The sequence below is a fragment of the Mus caroli genome, unplaced genomic scaffold, assembly GCF_978045245.1.
Source record: "Mus caroli unplaced genomic scaffold, Mus_caroli_1 scaffold_17, whole genome shotgun sequence".
In the NCBI taxonomy this organism is placed as follows: Eukaryota; Metazoa; Chordata; class Mammalia; order Rodentia; family Muridae; genus Mus; species Mus caroli.
The window spans coordinates 63,431,493-63,450,835 of record NW_028227272.1 but is presented as its reverse complement, the minus strand read 5'-3'; positions in this window follow the sequence as shown (position 1 = coordinate 63,450,835).

Here is a 19,343-nt window from a genome sequence, read left to right as displayed (position 1 = left end):
CTCAGAACATGCCCAGCATGGTGCCAGCCACTCATTAATAAAAAAATACCAGGTCTTTCTGCGTCTTTAGGCTAGAATGGTGCATTGGCTGGTTTTGTGTGTCTACTTGACAAAAGCTGTAGTTACAACAGAGAAATGAGTCTCCCTTGAGGAAATGCCACCATGAGATCCAGATGTAAGGCATTTTCTCAATTAGTGGTTAAGCGTGGGAGGGCCCATTGTGGGTGGTGCTATCCCTGGATTGGTAGTCTTATGTTCTATAAGAAAGCAAGCCAAGCAAGCCAGGGGAAGCAAGTCAGTAAGCATCATTCCTCCATGGCTTCTGCATCCAGTCCAGCCTCCAAGTTCCTCCCCTGTGTGAATTCCCATCCTGACTTCCTTTGGTGATGAACAACAATGTGGATGTGTAAGCTAAACAAACCCTTTCCTCTCCATCTTGCTTCTTGGTTATGATGTTTTGTATGGGAATAGAAACCATGACTAAGACAAATTAATACCAGCATACTGGGGTATTCCTGTGACAACCTGACTATGTTTTAGGGAGGACTGTGGAACTTTGGGCTAGAAGAGGTAGTGGGTGCTAAGAGCTCTGTGGGATGTTGTGTAGGAGCTTGGAAGATAATGTTGAAAAAAGTGCAACAATGGAGGCCTGGTTTGTGAACTTTCAGAGGGAAGATTACAAACTCTTATCAGAGCCATTAGTGTATTGATTTTGAAGATTCTGTGGTTTTGGTTACTTAGGGCCGAAGAATTGGCTGTGATTACGTGCTAGAGTAGTTTGTTCCACCGGTGTTTATGGAAGTGACTGGGAATCTGCAAACAAAGAGTACTGGAACACAAATCAAGATATCTGTAATTTTAGCATTGTAGAGTTCAAACTCCCTCCATGTGTAAACACAGAGATGAAGAACTTGAAGAAAGTAATTATGTGGGAGCAACTTTGGTGGGCTGATGATATGAGATGGAGATCTAAGCATAGAGGTTCTATCAATCAGTAGTGACTCGGGCTCATATCATACAGTCAGTTATTATTGGTTCCCATTCTGAAAACATAAAGTTTAGTGAAGGAATACATCGGAAGAGTGCTTTTCATTATAATTTCTTCCATGTTAGTATTCTAGAAGAGTTTAGAGTCTGGGTTGCTCAGGAAGTTTACTTTATCTCTTCCCATCTTATTCCCAATGACTCAATTATAGTTACTTTTTTGAGAGGGAACAACTGGACACAGTGAAGTATCTAAGAATTTTTAAAACAGATACAACAGGTCAAGAGATCTTGAAGAGAATGGGGAGTTCCAAAAGACAGTTGTATTGCTAAAATTAAATGTAAAACTTACTTTAACCTTTGTCCTTAGAGCACGTTGACCTCCATTCTTTGTGATATATTGGTTGTTCCACGAATAAAGTAACCTCTAATGCTTTTTTTTAAAGAAGATGGTACATTCCATTTTGGAGATCCCATTAGGGATACACAATTTTTCACTTTGAAAGCTTTCAAATTTGGAACTGTATCGAAAAATTCCATCTCTGTCTTTCTGCCAAAAGTACCTTCCTATGTTAAAAATCAACGTCAATCTTTCACTTAAAAAAGAAAGTCTAGATCATGTCTTAAAGTATTAGGACTTTCCAGCACTCAATTTCTGTTGGTCCTGTCACTTGCTCCTTTGTTTGCTCCCAGCAGAAGTTTCATCTTGCTCTGAGCTACTTGAAATCATGTAGTTCATTTAAAGGTGTAGTTTTCTTTTTACTTTATCAAAATATGTGTCTTGAAACTAGTTATTTTTCTCAAAGAGATCTGTTTTACTAATATCCTAACAAACTGCTTAATCCTCCCTATACCAAATACCCCAGTAGTCATCATTTTTGAATCACAAATTCCCTAACTCACTGCCTAAAAAGTAAGACTATTTCCCCCTTGAAATCATTATTTTTCTCCCATTGAATTGTTAGTCATTTTTTCATATGACTACAAAAAATTATAATCTTTCTTACAAAGTTCTCTCTGAGAGCAATTAACAAATGCTTATTACATTACAAGATATAAATTTGTGAGTTCCTAAGCCAATTTGAACCAACCATATTTACCATGACTTCTTTCCCCCCCCACCTCCTACTGAATTAGTTCTTTGACCATTACATGCATTTAATAATGGATTCTTACTACTCTCTCACCTCTGCTCCACCTATCCTAGAAATGAGGAATTACTTACTTATAAATAAGGAGTAGAGTTTCATCAGTAGAGACCATTTGTAACTGCAACAAAGCTTGCCACTTATATTCTCTAACAAGGAGAGAAAAGAAAAGACAGTGATAATAAATTTAATCTTTATGTATTCAAAGCAAAAGTAAATAATAGGGTTGTGAAAAGACAGAGGATGTGTGTGTGTGTGTGTGTGTGTGTGTGTGTGTGTGTGTGTGTGTGTGTGAGAGAGAGAGAGAGAGAGAGAGAGAGAGAGAGAGCAAGAGAGAGAGAGAAGAGAGAGAGAGAGATTATTGCTAATTTCATAAGGTGAACCACAAGTTGGCTTATTGGTTGGCTTTTTCTAAACATGTTTATCACAAGAATAAAATTCAGTGTTATTATATATACTCAGAGAGCTATCAAGGAAATTAACTCTGAACCAACTGTTTTCTTGTTGTTTTGCTTTGGTTTGGTTTTTTGTTTTTAAAGACATGGGCGGTCATTTAGTCATACCCTGGCCATTTGCTGATTTCTTTAGTGAACACTTTACTGCTACAATGCTACTGTTAGGGGAGTAGGAGAGAAGCTTATTTTTAGCTAGCCCCATTTAAAATATACTAAAAATAAAGAAGCAAAATGGCAGATGGGTGTGAAAGCAAGGAAATGAGGAAGATAGGGAAGAGGACAGAATGGAGTGGGAAAGGAAAAGGCTATTTATTATTGCCTTTGATGTGTGATAGGATCAATTCCTGGAAGAAGCAATATGTGTGCCTAGGGCACGGTGTAGGCTCTGTCCTTTTGATAGAAGCATGCGAATAAACCCTGCATACTTCTTTTTTTTTTAATTTTTAATATTTTTTATTTTATTATGTATTTTCCTCAATTACATTTCCACTGCTATCCCAAAAGTCCCCCATACCTTCCCCCACTTTCCTACACACCCATTCCCATTTTTTTGGCCCTGGCGTTCCCCTGTACTGGGGCCATATAAAGTTTGCGTGTTCAATGGGCCTATCTTTCCAGTGATGGCCGACTAGGCCATCTTTTGATACATATGCAGCTGGAGACAAGAGCTCCGGGGTACTGGTTAGTTCATAATGTTGTTCCACCTATAGGGTTGCAGTTCCCTTTAGCTCCTTGGGTAATTTCTCTAGCTCCTCCATTGGGAGCCCTGTGATCCATCCACAAGCTGACTGTGAGCATCCACTTCTGTGTTTGCTAGGCCCCGGCATAGTCTCACAAGTGACAGCTATATCTGGGTCCTTTCAGCAAAATCTTGCTAGTGTATGCAATGGTGTCAGCGTTTGGAAGCTGATTATGGGTTGGATCCCTGGATATGGCAGTCTCTAGATGGTCCATCCTTTCGTCACAGCTCCAAACTTTGTCTCTGTAACTCCTTCCATGGGTGTTTTGTTCCCAATTCTAAGATGCACTTACTTGCCCTTAACAGAGACAGAACTACAGGATCTACTCTGCTCACTTTTCCATGAGTTTCCTTAATGGTAAAACTGCTATGGATGTCTTCTTTGAGACATAATATGGGTTTCACATGCAATAGGAATAACATGTTGGCATTTATTTCTATTTAAAGTCAATGTACCTGGCACAGAGCAAAGATTTTTACAACCACATACTGACATTGGTAAAAGACAGAAGTTGGGAAGTCATTAAACACAGAATTGATCAGTTCCGTGATATATTAAATATTTGGATTGAATATTATGGTTTATATCTACACTCTGTGTTAAATTCATAATATAGGTTGTGTGGCTCTCTTGAGCTCACATTGACAAGGTTTGGCTAAGTTAGACTTCTGGGTTTCTGGTAACAGAGAGAGCTAACTAACAATTCACTAACTTAACTGAAGGTAGGAGGATTTATCTTAATCTTTGTCTGTGCAAAGTTCTTTCTTTGTACATCCTGTTAGGGTGAGGAGAACACTGATCACACAGCTCTGTATAGGTCTATGGAGCATTTTGATGATCTCATATGTGAGCCATTGTTTGTGAAAATTAACATCAGGGATTAAATATATGTTGAATCTCCTCTAGCACAATAGCCAAGTGGGCTATTTATCTTAAAGGATATTTAGTACAATTCATCTAAAAGGATATAAATAATGTGCTTTTAAGGGCCAGTGGAGATGTCTCAATTAATGAAGCATGAGCTCTGAGTTCAATCTCCCGCATCCATGTTAAACAACAATAGCCTCAGCTACAAAAAGAGAGAGAGAGAGAGAGAGAGAGAAGGAATGGATCAAGAGGATCTCTGCCCTTGCTAGACAGTTTAACAAGCTCTAGGTTGCCTTGTCTCAAAAAATAGGATTGAGGATAATTGAAGAAGACACTAACATCTACCATAGGCCTCCGTAGGAGCAGTTCACACAACGAGCACATATGCCTACATGCACACACAACTCATACATGAGTATATATTAGCTCCCATGCTTCTTTCAACCCACATTTTATATTTGATTAGAAATTATTTACATGTTAAAATAATTTATGACACTTTTCATATAGATTAAACAGTATTTGATTTGATTTTAGAGATTCATGGTAATTGGAGATTTGATGATAACAATTCCTTTAAGCTTATGCAAACATATCCTTCTGTCTGGAATTTCAACAACTTGTGTAGACTGCTCAACAGAGTTATGATCTCATTGGGACACATCTAACTGCCATTTTTTGGTGTGGGCATGGCCTTGTCCAATAGTGATTTGATTTTAGATGAAGTCTGACAAAAAGCAGAGTGTAGACAGGGTGAAATATGAGGAGACTCACAATGACTTCAAGACAGCACATTTCTTTATCTGTCAGCCTTGTACTTGTGCCCTGCTTGAAAAGTCAGAAAACTAAAGTGGAAGAAAGGTCTGTGAACGCAGAAGTCTTGGTGAGAAAATATCACTGCTGGAAAATAAATGACCTTTATGGGTCTGCCTCTTCACATTTCTGTGAAAATTTTAGAAGCTAATTTTTATTATTTTTTTTTTAAAGAATAGCAAGACTGTACTCATCTGTAACTCTACAAAAGGGTATTATATCATGTTAAGTAATTTTAATGCGGAGGTTAATTGGAAAACATGGCATTTCTTTTGTGCTATGAAGCACGGACTGCTGTATAGAGAGAGCAGGACAGAACTAAGAGAAACTGTTTTGTCCTGCTTGCATGTATGTGTGTGTGTGTGTGATGGATACATGCGCCTACATGTGTTGTGGTGGTGGTGATGGTGGTGTACTTCTTTTTGTGGTTGTTGTTTTCTTGCTTTTTTTTTTTTTTTCTTCTGCCTTTATTGGTGACTGACGAGTTTAAAGATCAAGACTTATTGAGAAAATATCCTATTACATCTTGTTTGAAATTCTCTAGGCCAGTAGCCAACACTGTTCTCTCAAGTGTAACTTGGTGATAAGAAGTTACACCTTTTGTTTCTTAGGTCTTATATTGGATCACTTTCCTCTTAATCTGGTAACTTCATTGGAAGATATTATATACATAAATATTAACATTGCTCCAGCTGCTAGGTACTTACAAGGAATCTAAGGATGGAACAAAAAAAAAAACCAATTCTGGTAAAAACAAACAAATTAAAAAGTGATACATTAATATTGAACAGTTCAGAAGATAGCTCTTTACATTTTTAGAAGGTTGTGAACCTTTCCCTGAAAATGAAAGAGCACAGAAGAGAGGGAATATTATCCTCTTCACTTCATCATAGAATTTTCCAAATTCTGACAGAATATGAAACTGCACAACTCTTACATGATAATATTAACTTTTAAAATGGAACAAAATGATGATATTAAAAATTACTCTTTGCAGAGACAGCTAGCTAAATGGCTCAGTCAAGTTACTTGATCCCAAACAGAGTGGATTCCCAAGACCTGAAAGATGGGAGCAGAGAAGCAGCTTGTATAAGTTGTCTGGTGATAGGAGCCGTGACAGCATGCCCACACCCCAAAATATTAAATGTCCACTTACATCCTTTTTGCTCCATAAACCTGAATGACTGTCAGGTAAGTTTTTTTCTTTCTTTGAGACATTTTCTCTGAATGCTCAGGCTGAATACAATTGACCTTCCATACAGACTATTATATTTATTATTTATCTTAAGCATTTCAAGTTTTGAGTTTTTCTTTTCAGTGAAATTAACATTTAGGCCATTTTACATAAGACTTAATTATAATTTAAGAGGATTACCTAAGAGATGCTGTGTAAGCTCTCAAGATATCTTTAATTTCACAAGTGAGTATTATTTCCTTTGTTTGTGATACTTTTCTGATAGAAGATTAATTACATTAGATTTTAACTTTTCCAAAGTATGGAAGAATTTAAAGTATTAAAAATGTCTCTTTTGCAATAGAAGTGGCGACATTAGAAGCCCTGGGTAGATTAGAACATCAAGTTAATTTAGGACTGACTTTCAAACAGTTGCCAGCACTAATATCAACAACTACTTATATGAGTGAAAGGCTCTCAAACACTTCTACTTTCTGCTTTAATTGCAGCACACCTTGTATCACCCCCACAACTTTTATATCACTTACTATTTTGGTTATTGGTTTTCTAATTTTTCTGTGTTCTTGGTATACAGTTTTCTTCTTTTACTTCAGAAACCTTTTACTTCAGGGATATTCTCCTTCCTACTACTGCCAAATAAGCAGGTAGTAGTTAAATGGCACATAAGTCTTGGCTGCCTGAGAAAATACCTCCATTACTTCCACAGTTGCATCCATGTAATATTGGATGGAAGTACTCAGAATCTTACAAATGGTACACAGGCATAATTGTTAAAGTACCAGACATGCAAATTGTTGACAAAGCCCATGGTGCAGAACGCACAGCTCTCACCACAGAAGGAGTAAGAAATATTTGTGAGTAATCTTGATCTGGGAACACAGATTTAGGTCATCTCAAATTCCATGTTCCAACATAATAATAATTCCATGAAGTTTCTGGAATAACAACAACTAAAAAATTCACAAATCAACACACTATTCAAATACATTATTGGGCATAATAGATAGGCAGAATACAGCTAAATAGGAAATCTTGACTGTACTCCTCAGATGTGGATTGGTAGATGGAAGAGACTTGTTCATAGAATATACAGGGACTGACCTAACAGAGACAAGAATTGTGGTCACATACAGAAGTGAGCAGTCAATAGAGTTTTAAGAGCTTTAGACAGTCTAAGAGGGTTTGGTTCTAGGCCTGTAGTATCTCAGTTATTCACAGTCACAGGAAGTCTAGACAGTCAACTAGTCAGGTAGAATGCTGATATAATGTTTACATTTTTCTGCCCCGCTGGCAACTTAACAGTTGGGATACTTCTGTATTAAAATCCTTGACAAAAGAAGAATGAAAACCTGTGTATCTAGTCTCAAGCCCTGTAGAGTATTTAAATTTTTGTTCTTTTTAAATTATTCCATTTCTCATGAAGGAAATATTTGCTGGAAATCGGTTGCTGTGATAGCTAGAAAGTGAATTATGTGAAAGACAAAAATGAGTCATGTTCACTTTTTGGCTTTCCTGGCTCCATGTAATTCTCAGGACAGTTTTCAGTATTTTACATACACATCTATTCTTTGATATATTTTTCTTTGTTTGATTCCGTTCCATTTGCCTTTTCTACAAAGACAAAACATGAATGTAGATCAAATGCCCATTGTGTTACAAAGACATTTTGCCTTCAGAAAGACTGGTCATTAATGCAAACCCAAATTACTTAAAAGTAGCCAGGAGAATAATTGTTCCTCTCAGAATGCGAGTGTTTATGACATTGTTTATTTAATGTCTTTTCTTTAGGTCACAGCTAAGAGTGGGCTGTGAGTCTCAGAAGATACTTTGAACTTTGAACACTATTTTTCCTAAGCAATGGTGAGATGTCTATTCTTTCGTTGTTCCTCATTCTACTTTCTGCTCTTGCTGGAATTGTATCAGGTTGGTCATAAGTTAGAAGTAGGGAGCGTTGGAATCTAGCACATAGATAGATCTGTCCCCTCTGGAGTACGACTGCATTAGTCCCTACAGCTATGGCTAGAAGGGCAGGGGAGAAGGGTTAGAATTAATAGCATATAAATTTGTCCATTGTATAATTAATATTATTTACATTTATGCCTCATAGGCTTCAACAGATTCACCTGTCATCCTTCACTGTCACTGAGAATAATAATATGATAACTGAAAATGAATTTAGTAGATAAACAAAAGATATGCCAAGCTTTGGTGGGGGAGTGTTTCGTTTGAAAGCAAGTAACAGAGACAAAGTTCAGAGCTGAGATGGAAAGAAGGACCATCCAGAGACGGCCCCACCCAGGGATCAATCCCATTAAAAAAACAAACAAACAAACAAACAACCAAACCTAGACACTATTGCATATGCCAAGAAGATTTTGCTGACAGGACACTGATATAGCTCTCTCTTGTGAGGCTATGCCAGTGCCTGGCAAATACAGAAGTGGATGCTCACAGTCATCATGGATGGAATACAGGCCCCCAATGAAGGAGTAGAGAAAGTACCCAAAGAGCTGAAAGGGTCTGCAACCCTATAGGTGGAACAACAATATAAACTAACCAGTACCCCCAGAGCTTGTGTCTCTAGCTGCATATGTGGCAGAGGATGGCCTAGTCAGCTCAATGGGAAGAGAGGCCCTTGGTCCTGTGAAAGTTCTATTCCCCAGTATAGGGGAATGCAAGGGCCAGGAAGCAGGTGCGGGTGGGTTGGGGCACAGGGCGGGGGGAGGGTATAGAGGACTTTCGGGATAGCATTTGAAATGTAAATGAAGAAAATATCTATTAAAAAAAGAAAGAAAGAAAGAAAGAAAGAAAGAAAGAAAGAAAGAAAGAAAGAAAGAAAGAAAGAAAGAAAGAAAGAAAGAAAGAAAGAAAGAAAGCAGCTATGCATCTTGGTAAGCGAGACAAACATTGACAGGCTTGAAAGCCTTTGACTCTTCCGGCCCTCATGACTCTTTTAAGCTACACATTTTGTTTCCCTGGTAACATGAGAAAGGCTCCTTAAAACTTAAAAAATGTAAGACTTTGAAAGGTTTTGTTATCTGAACGTTGTTGAAATTCATTTCTCTGTTTCAGAAGATGATAATCAGTGTTCTCTTCTGGCCCTGGTTGGAAACTTGGTGTCCAAAACACTATATGGCAATGTCCACTCTCCATGTCTTAATCCAAATGGGATTGTCAATCACCCAGCAAGGAAACAAGCCCCAAGAAAAGCCTATTCACTCAAAGACATGCTAAGAAGATGGGAGGAATCCTCTCTGACAGTATCCTTATATATCCCTGGATTATATGCTTCCATACAATTGCTTGAAGATACTAAAGTCTGATGATTTTTCTGAATTCTAAATCCGAAATAGTGAACTTTTTCCTTTTCTTCTTTGACTCTTCCCTTTGGGTACTGGATATAATCTTCATCCTGCTTCATCTGACACCTTAGTTTTTCTCACTGCTTCCACGAAAATTTGATCATTTTTTTTTCCATAAAGCTGATTGCAGACCTCTTTTGGTTATCATAATTCGAAAGGCGTGACTTTATTTCTCTCTCTCCTCTTGGTAGATGCCAGGATTTACAGTTTGGTGGCCATTTTGTTTTACTCTTAAACTCCTATAGAATTGAACAGAAATGTGGATAGTAGAAAACAAAGTGAGAGGTTTTTTTCAACAAACATATTCCCAAGAAATGAAGCAGGCTGAAAGAGAAAAATCATTTAACAATTTAACAAAACCAAAAGATGAGGCTTCCGGGTTATAATGTTTGGATGAATGGGGTCCTTTGTACAGCATAGGCTTTCTCATCTAAGATTTATCTGTTACATGTAGTTCTACCAAAATTTTTTGCAACTCACGTTTTATTAGAATCTTCAATCTCTACCCAGATGTATATGCTTTAAATTAAGAATTGAAGTTTATCTTTAGACAACGTGGAATGCTTCTATGTTTGCACCAGTGGATCCTGCCATTTCCAGTAAGCCTTAAGAATGTGTGTGGCTTGAGACCTGAAGGAATGCTCTATCTTGCCTTCTTCCATGTCAGGAGGATTGTCTCATATGTTTTGCCAATATTACAGTGTATCCTTTTTATATCATCTTTAGCACCTTATTCATTGCCCTAATCTTTTGACTCTCTGTATAGCATACTCATACACCCTCTAAATTCATATTTTTGGAAATATAGCACATCTACCACAGTTACCCCAATACAATCCAGTTCTGTTGCTCTTCCTGTTTGACCCAAATAAATGATGTCAGTCACCACATGAAATTGGTCAATACAGATATTCAGGACTCACTTTTAATTTTTTTCTCCCAGAACAGATCTCACCTATTGTTAATCATGTTAGTTCACATTTTAAGGTGTATCTAAATGTCTGTTTCCTTCTCAGCCCAGCACCTCACTTTCTCATTGGGATTGCTACTGAGTTGATATGTTGTTTTGTATCATAAGATAGTGAATAAATTTGATATCTTCTCAGGGTCTCTTTCCCTCTCATAGTCAACTCATCACAGAGCAGGAGGGTGAAGTCTTTTGAGTACACTTGTTGTGAAGTGACCTTAATTAGCAACACTGGTTAATTAGATTTTTGCTGAAAATGTTTTAATTCATTTTTTTTTGTATTAAAATATACTCCCAAATTGAAGGCACATGTCTGAGACTTGCATGCCTCAATGTTCTCCTCTATATTGGTATTTTTACCACCTACTTTGTTTTGTATGTAATAAATCATGAGTGAGCACACTGCTGCTCCTAAAATCTTTAAGAAATTGCCTTTTCATTTATTACCATTGCTCTTAATCTTTGCTTTTGCCTTTTCCGAGACTAAGCCACCATTCTCTTTGTTCTTGGGGTTGTAATGGTTCCCTGTCTTTTCTTTAGAGGCATCTCTACCTTTGATTACTGAAACGTTGTCTTCTTTTTCCTTTAATTCAATAATCATTGTTGCTTTTCCTCCATAGTGTCTTCCTCTCTCTCACTCCTGCTCCATTTCTGCATGAATAAATTCATTGCAACCTGGTTAATTAGGTGATGATTTATACTGAAGTTTTGTTCTGGGATGCCTACGTATTTCAGAAACCTTCTCCTAATGTCTACTAGAATTTTTACTTACTATTACCTCACTGTATTTCACATTTTTCCAACCCTGGCTACCTCCTACTGTCTCTGTTTTTACTACTTCAGAGGACCACACATTCTTCATCAAGTTACCAAGCTGGTCTATAACAAATTATCCATTATTATCATCAATCCTTCTTGGCTATACCTTGATCAGTCACTAGAATCATTAAACTTTAGCAGTACTTTTAAGAAATACTACCTGAGGAATTTTCCATCTTACTGTTATTGCTTCTAGTGACTACATTTTACTCTGAATTACATTAATAGGGTTTTTATTTTAAATTTGTTTATGTAACCTCTTCCTCTTTGCTTCTTGCTCATTTTCTGAACAATTGTGAGATTGATCTTGCAAACAAGAAAACTGCTATAATGGGTTCTCCTTACTCATATGTTACATAACAATAGTGTTCAGATGACTCAATGGCAGTATAATATTATTTTTCAGGATGGTCCCACTTAGTATTTTGTTTCCCAGTATATACACTTAGTAACACACTCTTCTCCATTACATCAGAGATATGCATATATGCTTTCCCCTACCCCAGAGAACTGTATTGTTTTAAGACACACTTCCTTGTATAGGGGGAATACATTAATTTCCTATCTTCAACAATTTCCTAATTATAGTAAAAATTCTCATAGACATTAGGAGAATGTTTCTAAACAGAAATCTGTCTCTTGTCTGTTGAGGTGGTTCTCTCTGTTGTCAGCATTTATTATATATTTCCTTTTTTGTGTGATTGTTCATTTTTTACACATGGTTTCTTTACCCCTGGCTGGCCTGCAACTCTTGTATAGACCAGACTAACATTGAATTCAAGAGATCTGCCTGCCTTTGTCTCCCAAGCACTGGGATTAAAGGAATATGCCACCATGTATATCTGTTTAGGTATTTTTATACCAATACTTATATATTATTTTAAATAGTTGCTTTTGATTGGTTTAAACTGCAATATATAAGCATGCAAGATGACATTGGTATAAATATGTAAATTCTTTATTAAGAAAACCTTTGGGGTTGCAGATTATAGTAAGCAACCAAAAAACATTGAATTAAATTAACTACTAGTACATTCAGTTCACTAAAATCTATTATCAAGTAGCCCCAAGCAATAATGCCAATAACTTACCTGTCAGGAATGGGGAGATATGAGAGTCAAGGCAGAGTAGTTTGGATGAAAGAGAATGGATCTTAAAAGTGGAAGAATAGAGTAGAACTGGAGACAGTACATCCATGGAGAGTGTGGGCACAATAAAGAGTACCAGGAGAGGATCCAGAAGAATAGGAAAGTACTACACAGAGAAGGCTAGAGTTGTGTTAATGACACACTCAGGGGCCTTTTCTACTTTACAATCTCCCAGGCCCAGCTGAGCAGCAGTCTTGACTAGAAGGATCAAAGTCACAGCCAGTGTCAGTGACTTACTCTTCACTCCCTTTTCCAGTTCTTTCCCAAGCACCAGGTAACAACTTATCAAAAGTAAAATACAGTTACAGGCAAGAACACCTCTTTTAAAAAAATGACTTAAGAAAGAAGGACAATAGATAGCTCTCCAGTTGTCATCCTGTCCTGAAGTTCCAGATATCAAGTTGACAAGCCATACTGAAACTTACAGCCCTTCTTCTCAGGTCAGAACATGAACAAAGAAGTAAGGACTCAGCAGTTATTGAAGTTCAGCAATGAACTCTTCTCCACGTGTGCCATGAGCATCAGACACCTCATGGACTAGGACAGTGCCTATTTTAGGTATCCGTGACTCCTTCTCCTATGTACTATACCTAAGAAGACAGAATCAGAGACACTTATTTAAATGTGAAAGCACAAAGACAATGAAAGCTATTCCCCAATATTATGTCACACTGAGCAAATAAAGCACTTGGAGAATTTGGCTCACTCCCTTATTCTTGTTTTTTTCCATTGCTTCCCAACATCCCATTCAGCACACTGAAGCTTGCTTTGGGTCTCAACATAGGGAAATTTATTTCAAAGTACTGATCATAGTAGCTATGTTCTGATCCCTTGAGACTTTTTGGAAGCACTTCTGAAAACGGTACCTTGGAAATAAAAATATTGTACATTTTTCATTTTTTAAAGGTGTTAGCATATACACACTGAATCCCCAATCTGTCACTTGGAAAGATTTTTTTTAAATATTAATGAAATATTCAAGCATCACAACTATCTGAAAGTAATACAATTGTCTGCCTCATATACTAAAGAGGTTTTGAACACAGGTTCAATGGAGAACCTGTCTGTCTTTCAGGAAATCTCTGTGCTGGTACTATGATATATATATTGAATGGCCTCTGATTCAATGAAGGAATAACACTTGTCCTAGACTTAGAATGAATTTTAACATAGAGTTCCTAATTAAAATACTAATAAAAAATTAAATAAATAGTTAAAACTCCCAGATGCCTGTCGTAGTTAACCCCCTTCGTGAACTTATTTCATTTCTATGTTGACACAACAGTTTACTCTGCTATTCTGACCTGCACTAAAGAAAGAATAACAGCAGCAACAACAAGAAACAACAGAAAAGTCCACTTCTTTACAATTCTTTGTTTAATCTCTTTTAACCATCCACAAACTACTTCCTTCTAAAAAAATTTCTAAAGAGATATTCTGACTATTTTAACTGTTGTATAGTAAGCCATAGCCCCGGAGCTAACATTAGAGGTGTTTGAAGATTCAGAGCCACAAAATCCATTAGGGGAAGCAGCACCTTTATACCCAAGCCTTGTTGTTTACCAGACTTTATGTGCTCATGTCCACTCTAGTTATTTATGCTACAGTGCAAGCATAGAATTAGTATTTCTTTCTAAAAGTTTCCATATGCCTAAAGTGTTCATCTATTGTATAGCTGTGTTGGGAAAGTCATTCAGGCAGGATGTGAAGTATTCAAAGTAGCTTCAGGGGCACCAAACACTGCTCTTAGGGCTACTTCTTCACTGAGAATAAAAGAAGGACTGGACAGAGCTGTGGATCTCTTTGAACACTGTATTATTCTCCTTGGTATCATGGTTTTGTCTTCTCCATTGACAAAATTGAACAGATGATGCATAGTATGGAGACAGTCTTCCTGACTCCATGAGTCATTTCTTGTGTATTTGTCTTTGTTAGAAATATTCCTATTCTAAGAGGCTGGAAAGATGTCTCAGCTCCGCAGTTATGAGCACACCACCTGGATTCTGTTCCCAGCACTCACACTGGGTGACTCATAACTGCCTAGAACTCCAGCTGCATGGTGTCCAATGCCCTCCTCTGGCCTCTTTAACAATGTCATGACTGTTGATTACTGAAATATCCAAGTCGGTCAGAAAAGCCAAGCACTGTCTGTGTGTGTCTCACCACTTTCTGTTAGACCTGTGATCTCAAATTAGGATGTTACTTGAATGAATTAACACAAGTGAAATTGTAATGAATTTCCCTATTTGATTATGATGCCATATTTTATCTTACAATTAGAAAAAAAAACCAATTAATTTTGTAAGAAATTTTATTCCATTATTATGTTTTTTTTTTTTTTTTTTTTTTTTTTTTTTTTGGTTTTTCGAGACAGGGTTTCTCTGTATAGCCCTGGCTGTCCTGGAACTCACTCTGTAGACCAGGCTGGCCTCGAACTCAGAAATCCGCCTGCCTCTGCCTCCCAAGTGCTGGGATTAAAGGCGTGCGCCACCACGCCCGGCTTATTATGTTTTCTAGAGCCTATTGAACGGCCTTTTCATTTAAAAAAGCATATTGTAACAATTAATTTTAAATATCCTGAAAATAGTCTTTGATATACATAAAAAACAATATATTTTAAAGATATGTGTAGATCTATGCAAGGTCAATGCTAATTTGTTCAGACAGAAAACATATCACATAGCTATTACCTGAATATGAACCACAATTTTCTTTTTTTTTTTTTTTTTTTTTTTTTTTTTTTTGGTTTTTCGAGACAGGGTTTCTCTTTATAGCTCTGGCTGTCCTGGAGCTCACTTTGTAGACCAGGCTGGCCTCGAACTCAGAAATCCGCCTGCCTCTGCCTCCCGAGTGCTGGGATTAAAGGCGTGCGCCACCACGCCCGGCGAACCACAATTTTCTTAAATGTAAAATGCTGAATACAAGGACAGGAAATGTTATTTAATCTATCCAACAAGGCAGCATTAGCCTTAAAATTCTGACTAAATTTTATGTCTGCAGACATAGCATAGTGTCCAGCATATAATTATTTCATTATATGAACGGATTGCTTTATTTTCAACATTCTACATTTATTAGAAAATACAGGCATATTAATTTATCTTACATAATCAGAGTTGACCTGGATGCTTTCTGATGGCAGCACACTGTCAATAATTCCTAGAGTTCATGTTTATATTTACTTTCAAAATGAGAAATTATAAACCAGGAGAGCAGCAATGAAAAAAAATCACTTCAGCTCCAATATTCTATGATCTTTGCTGTACAACTGAATGAGAAGTAAAATTGATCATTTCTTACAGTCATTAGTGTCACTATTGTTTCAAGATGAACATAAATGCACCCCTTCCCCAACCCCCCCCCCCCCATACAGAGAGGTAGTGATGGATGCTCAGGGAATACATGGGATGAGGTTGTGGATAGTGATGTAGTGTCTCCACTGAGAGGAATACAGAAAGCTGAAATGAATAGGCAGAACATCTTTCCTTCATCTGGACTAAGAAAAGAGATATTTGTTTCACTGCCTATTCTTGTTTTATGTGCCTGAAAGATGCTATAATTGTCAAATTTATGCATCTTTACTCAATCCCGTCCTTCATAAAATAAGAGACCATTTCTCTATTGTGGTATAAATCACCCAAAGTGAAGCAAGACCAGCAACTTCAACCTTCTGAACTAAAGACAAGATCAAATGTTTACTTACTTCTGTGTTAATTAACCACATGAAGAAATTGTATAACTTTTCTGATATGTTTTTTCAGGGAATCCTTCAAATAATTTTATAGGGAAAACTTTTAACACTTCTCTTTAGAATAAGAATAATTTTCATTATCAAAAACTTATGAAATACACACTTAGTTCTTAGCACATTTCTGGGTTTTATATTTGTTTTTAAGGAAAACTGAAAGGAAAATGAGAGTAGCTCCCATTTATGCAGGTCCTATTACTAGCCAGGCCCACGTCTTATTAATCATTTATCCTTACAATATCCCTGCAAGCTAGATATTATTAACTTGGCTTACAGAGGAAAACCAGTTACATGAAGGTTGATTTTCTTTCTCAGATTTATTCAGGTAATAAGAAGCATATCTCCCGTGCAAATAAATGTCATGTCAGTTTCCAAAAGTATTGTTCTCCTTTCATAATCCAAGTCTCTCTCCAGTGGTAAAATACAAATAAAATCAAAAGTATGTGATAAAAAACTTTCCTCAGTATGTCCTCAGCAGTCATTAGGGTGCCACTGATTGCACCTTGTGGAGACTTATGGGCTAAACACTTACGATTGAGCAAAATTAAAAGACACCAGTGAGAACTCCATTTAGATTTTCTAAATGAAATGAGCTCACTGCCAAAGGCAAAGTGTGTCCTGATGCAGACATTACAGCTAACAGCAAAGCTTGACTCTGTGCAATTCTTTAGTGATAGACATGTAGATGAGCATCCTTGCTCCAGCTAGAGGCTCTGCAGGGTTCACTCTGTGCTACTGTCCTGTCTGTTGCTTTACATAAATTACTTTCTTCAATCTTGAGGACAACTCCTCATGGTACACATTAGTATTAATCTCTGTAAGTTGTAATGAAGTCTTATGGAAGTCTTGTAAGCTATGTGAAACTACAAATCGATCAATAAAGTACAGCAAGGCATCTGTCCAAGGCATCCCCCCCCAACAAGAATAATTCATTGCCTCTCATTTGTTAGTTGAGTATGCATATAAGTGTATAGATGCAAGCAGAAAGCTTGAGAGAGGGCTGGTGAGATGGCTCAGTGGGTAAGAGCACCCGACTGCTCTTCCGAAGGTCCAGAGTTCAAATCCCAGCAACCACATGGTGGCTCACAACCATCCGTAACGAGATCTGGCTCCCTCTTCTGGAGTGTCTGAAGACAGCTACAGTGTACTTACATACAATAAATAATAAATAAATCTTTAAAAAAAAAAAAAAAGAAAGCTTGAGAGAGAGAGAGAGAGAGAGAGAGAGAGAGAGAAAGAGAGAGAGAGAGAGAGCGAGAGAGAGAGAGAGAGAGAGAGAGAGACATAAAGAACTACTGAAGATGTCTGAATTTCAAAATCAGTCAGAGGACTACAGCCAGCATAATCATTTTTGCAGACTGACAAGAAATCCAGATTCAGTTGACCAAGTAACTAATGAATGCACTTACTTTTATGAGAATGATTTTAGATATTTGCATGCTACTTGAAACTGTCAAGTACTTAGGCTAAGATCCCATATAGTTTCTGTTGCATCAAGAGAAGTCTTAATCTATATTCCAGGCAAGGAACTCATGGCCATACGGATTCAACCTCCTAAGTACAACTACCCTCTTACTTTTTCCTCTCCCCCTCCCCTGCTCCTCTCTCTCCCTCTCTCTCCCTCTCTCTCTCTTCTTATACTCTTTCTCTCTCTCTCTGATATACATATAAACACAGAACTTTATGTCTGTTTTCTTTTCTCCTCCTCTGTTTTTCTTTTTTTTCTTTTTTAAATTCAAATTCTTTTTTCAACTAATTTTCAGCTTGTTAATCTTTTTTTTTTAATTTATTTTTATTAGGTATTTTCCTCGTTTACATTTTCAATACTATCCCAAAAGTCCCCCATACCCACCCCCCAATCCCTACCCACCCACTCTCCCTTTTTGGCCCTGGGGTTCCCCTGTACTGGGGCATATAAAGTTTGCAAGTCCAATGGGCCTCTCTTTGCAGTGATGGCCGACTAGGCCATCATTTGATACATATGCAGCTAGAGACAAGAGCTCCGGGGTACTGGTTAGTTCATAATGTTGTTCCACCTATAGGGTTGCAGATCCCTTTAGCTCCTTGGGTACTTTCTCTAGCTCCTCCATTGGGGGCCCTGTGATCCATCCAATAGCTGACTGTGATCATCCACTTCTGTGTTTGCTAGGCCCCGGCATAGTCTCAAAAGAGACAACTATATCTGGGTTCTTTCAGCAAAATCTTGCTAGTGTATGCAATGGTGTCAGCGTTTGGAAGCTGATTATGGGATGGATCCCTGCATATGGAAATCACTAGATGGTCCATCTTTTAGTTACAGCTCCAAATTTTGTCTCTGTAACTCCTTCCATGGGTGTTTTGTTCCCATTTCTAAGAAGGGGCAAAGTGTCCACACTTTGGTCTTCGTTCTTCTTGAATTTCATGCGTTTAGCAAATTGTATCTTATATCTTGGGTATCCTAAGTTTCTGGGCTAATATCCACTTATCAGTGAGTACATATTGTGCGAGTTCCTTTGTGATTGTGTTACCTCACTCAGGATGATGCCCTCCAGGTCCATCCATTTGCCTAGGAATTTCATAAATTCATTTTTTTAATAGCTGAGTACTACTCCATTGTGTAAATGTACCACATTTTCTGTATCCATTCCTCTGTTGAGGGGCATCTGAGTTCTTTCCAGCTTCTGGCTATTATAAATAAGGTTGCTATGAACATAGTGGAGCATGTGTCCTTCTTACCAGTTGGGACATCTTCTGGATATATGCTCAGGAGAGGTAGTGAGGGATCCTCTGGTAGTACTATGTCCAATTTTCTGAGGAACCGCCAGACTGATTTCCAGAGTGTTTGTACAAGCTTGCAATCCCACCAACAATGGAGGAGTGTTCCTCTTTCTCCACATCCTCGCCAGCATCTGCTGTCACCTGAATTTATGATCTTAGCCATTCTGACTGGAGTGAAGTGGAATCTCAGGGTTGTTTTGATTTGCATTTCTCTGATGATTAAGGATGTTGAACATTTTTTCAGGTGCTTCTCAGCCATTCGGTATTCCTCAGAGAATTCTTTGTTCAGTTCTGAGCCCCATTTTTTAATGGGGTTATTTTATTTTCTGGAGTCCACCTT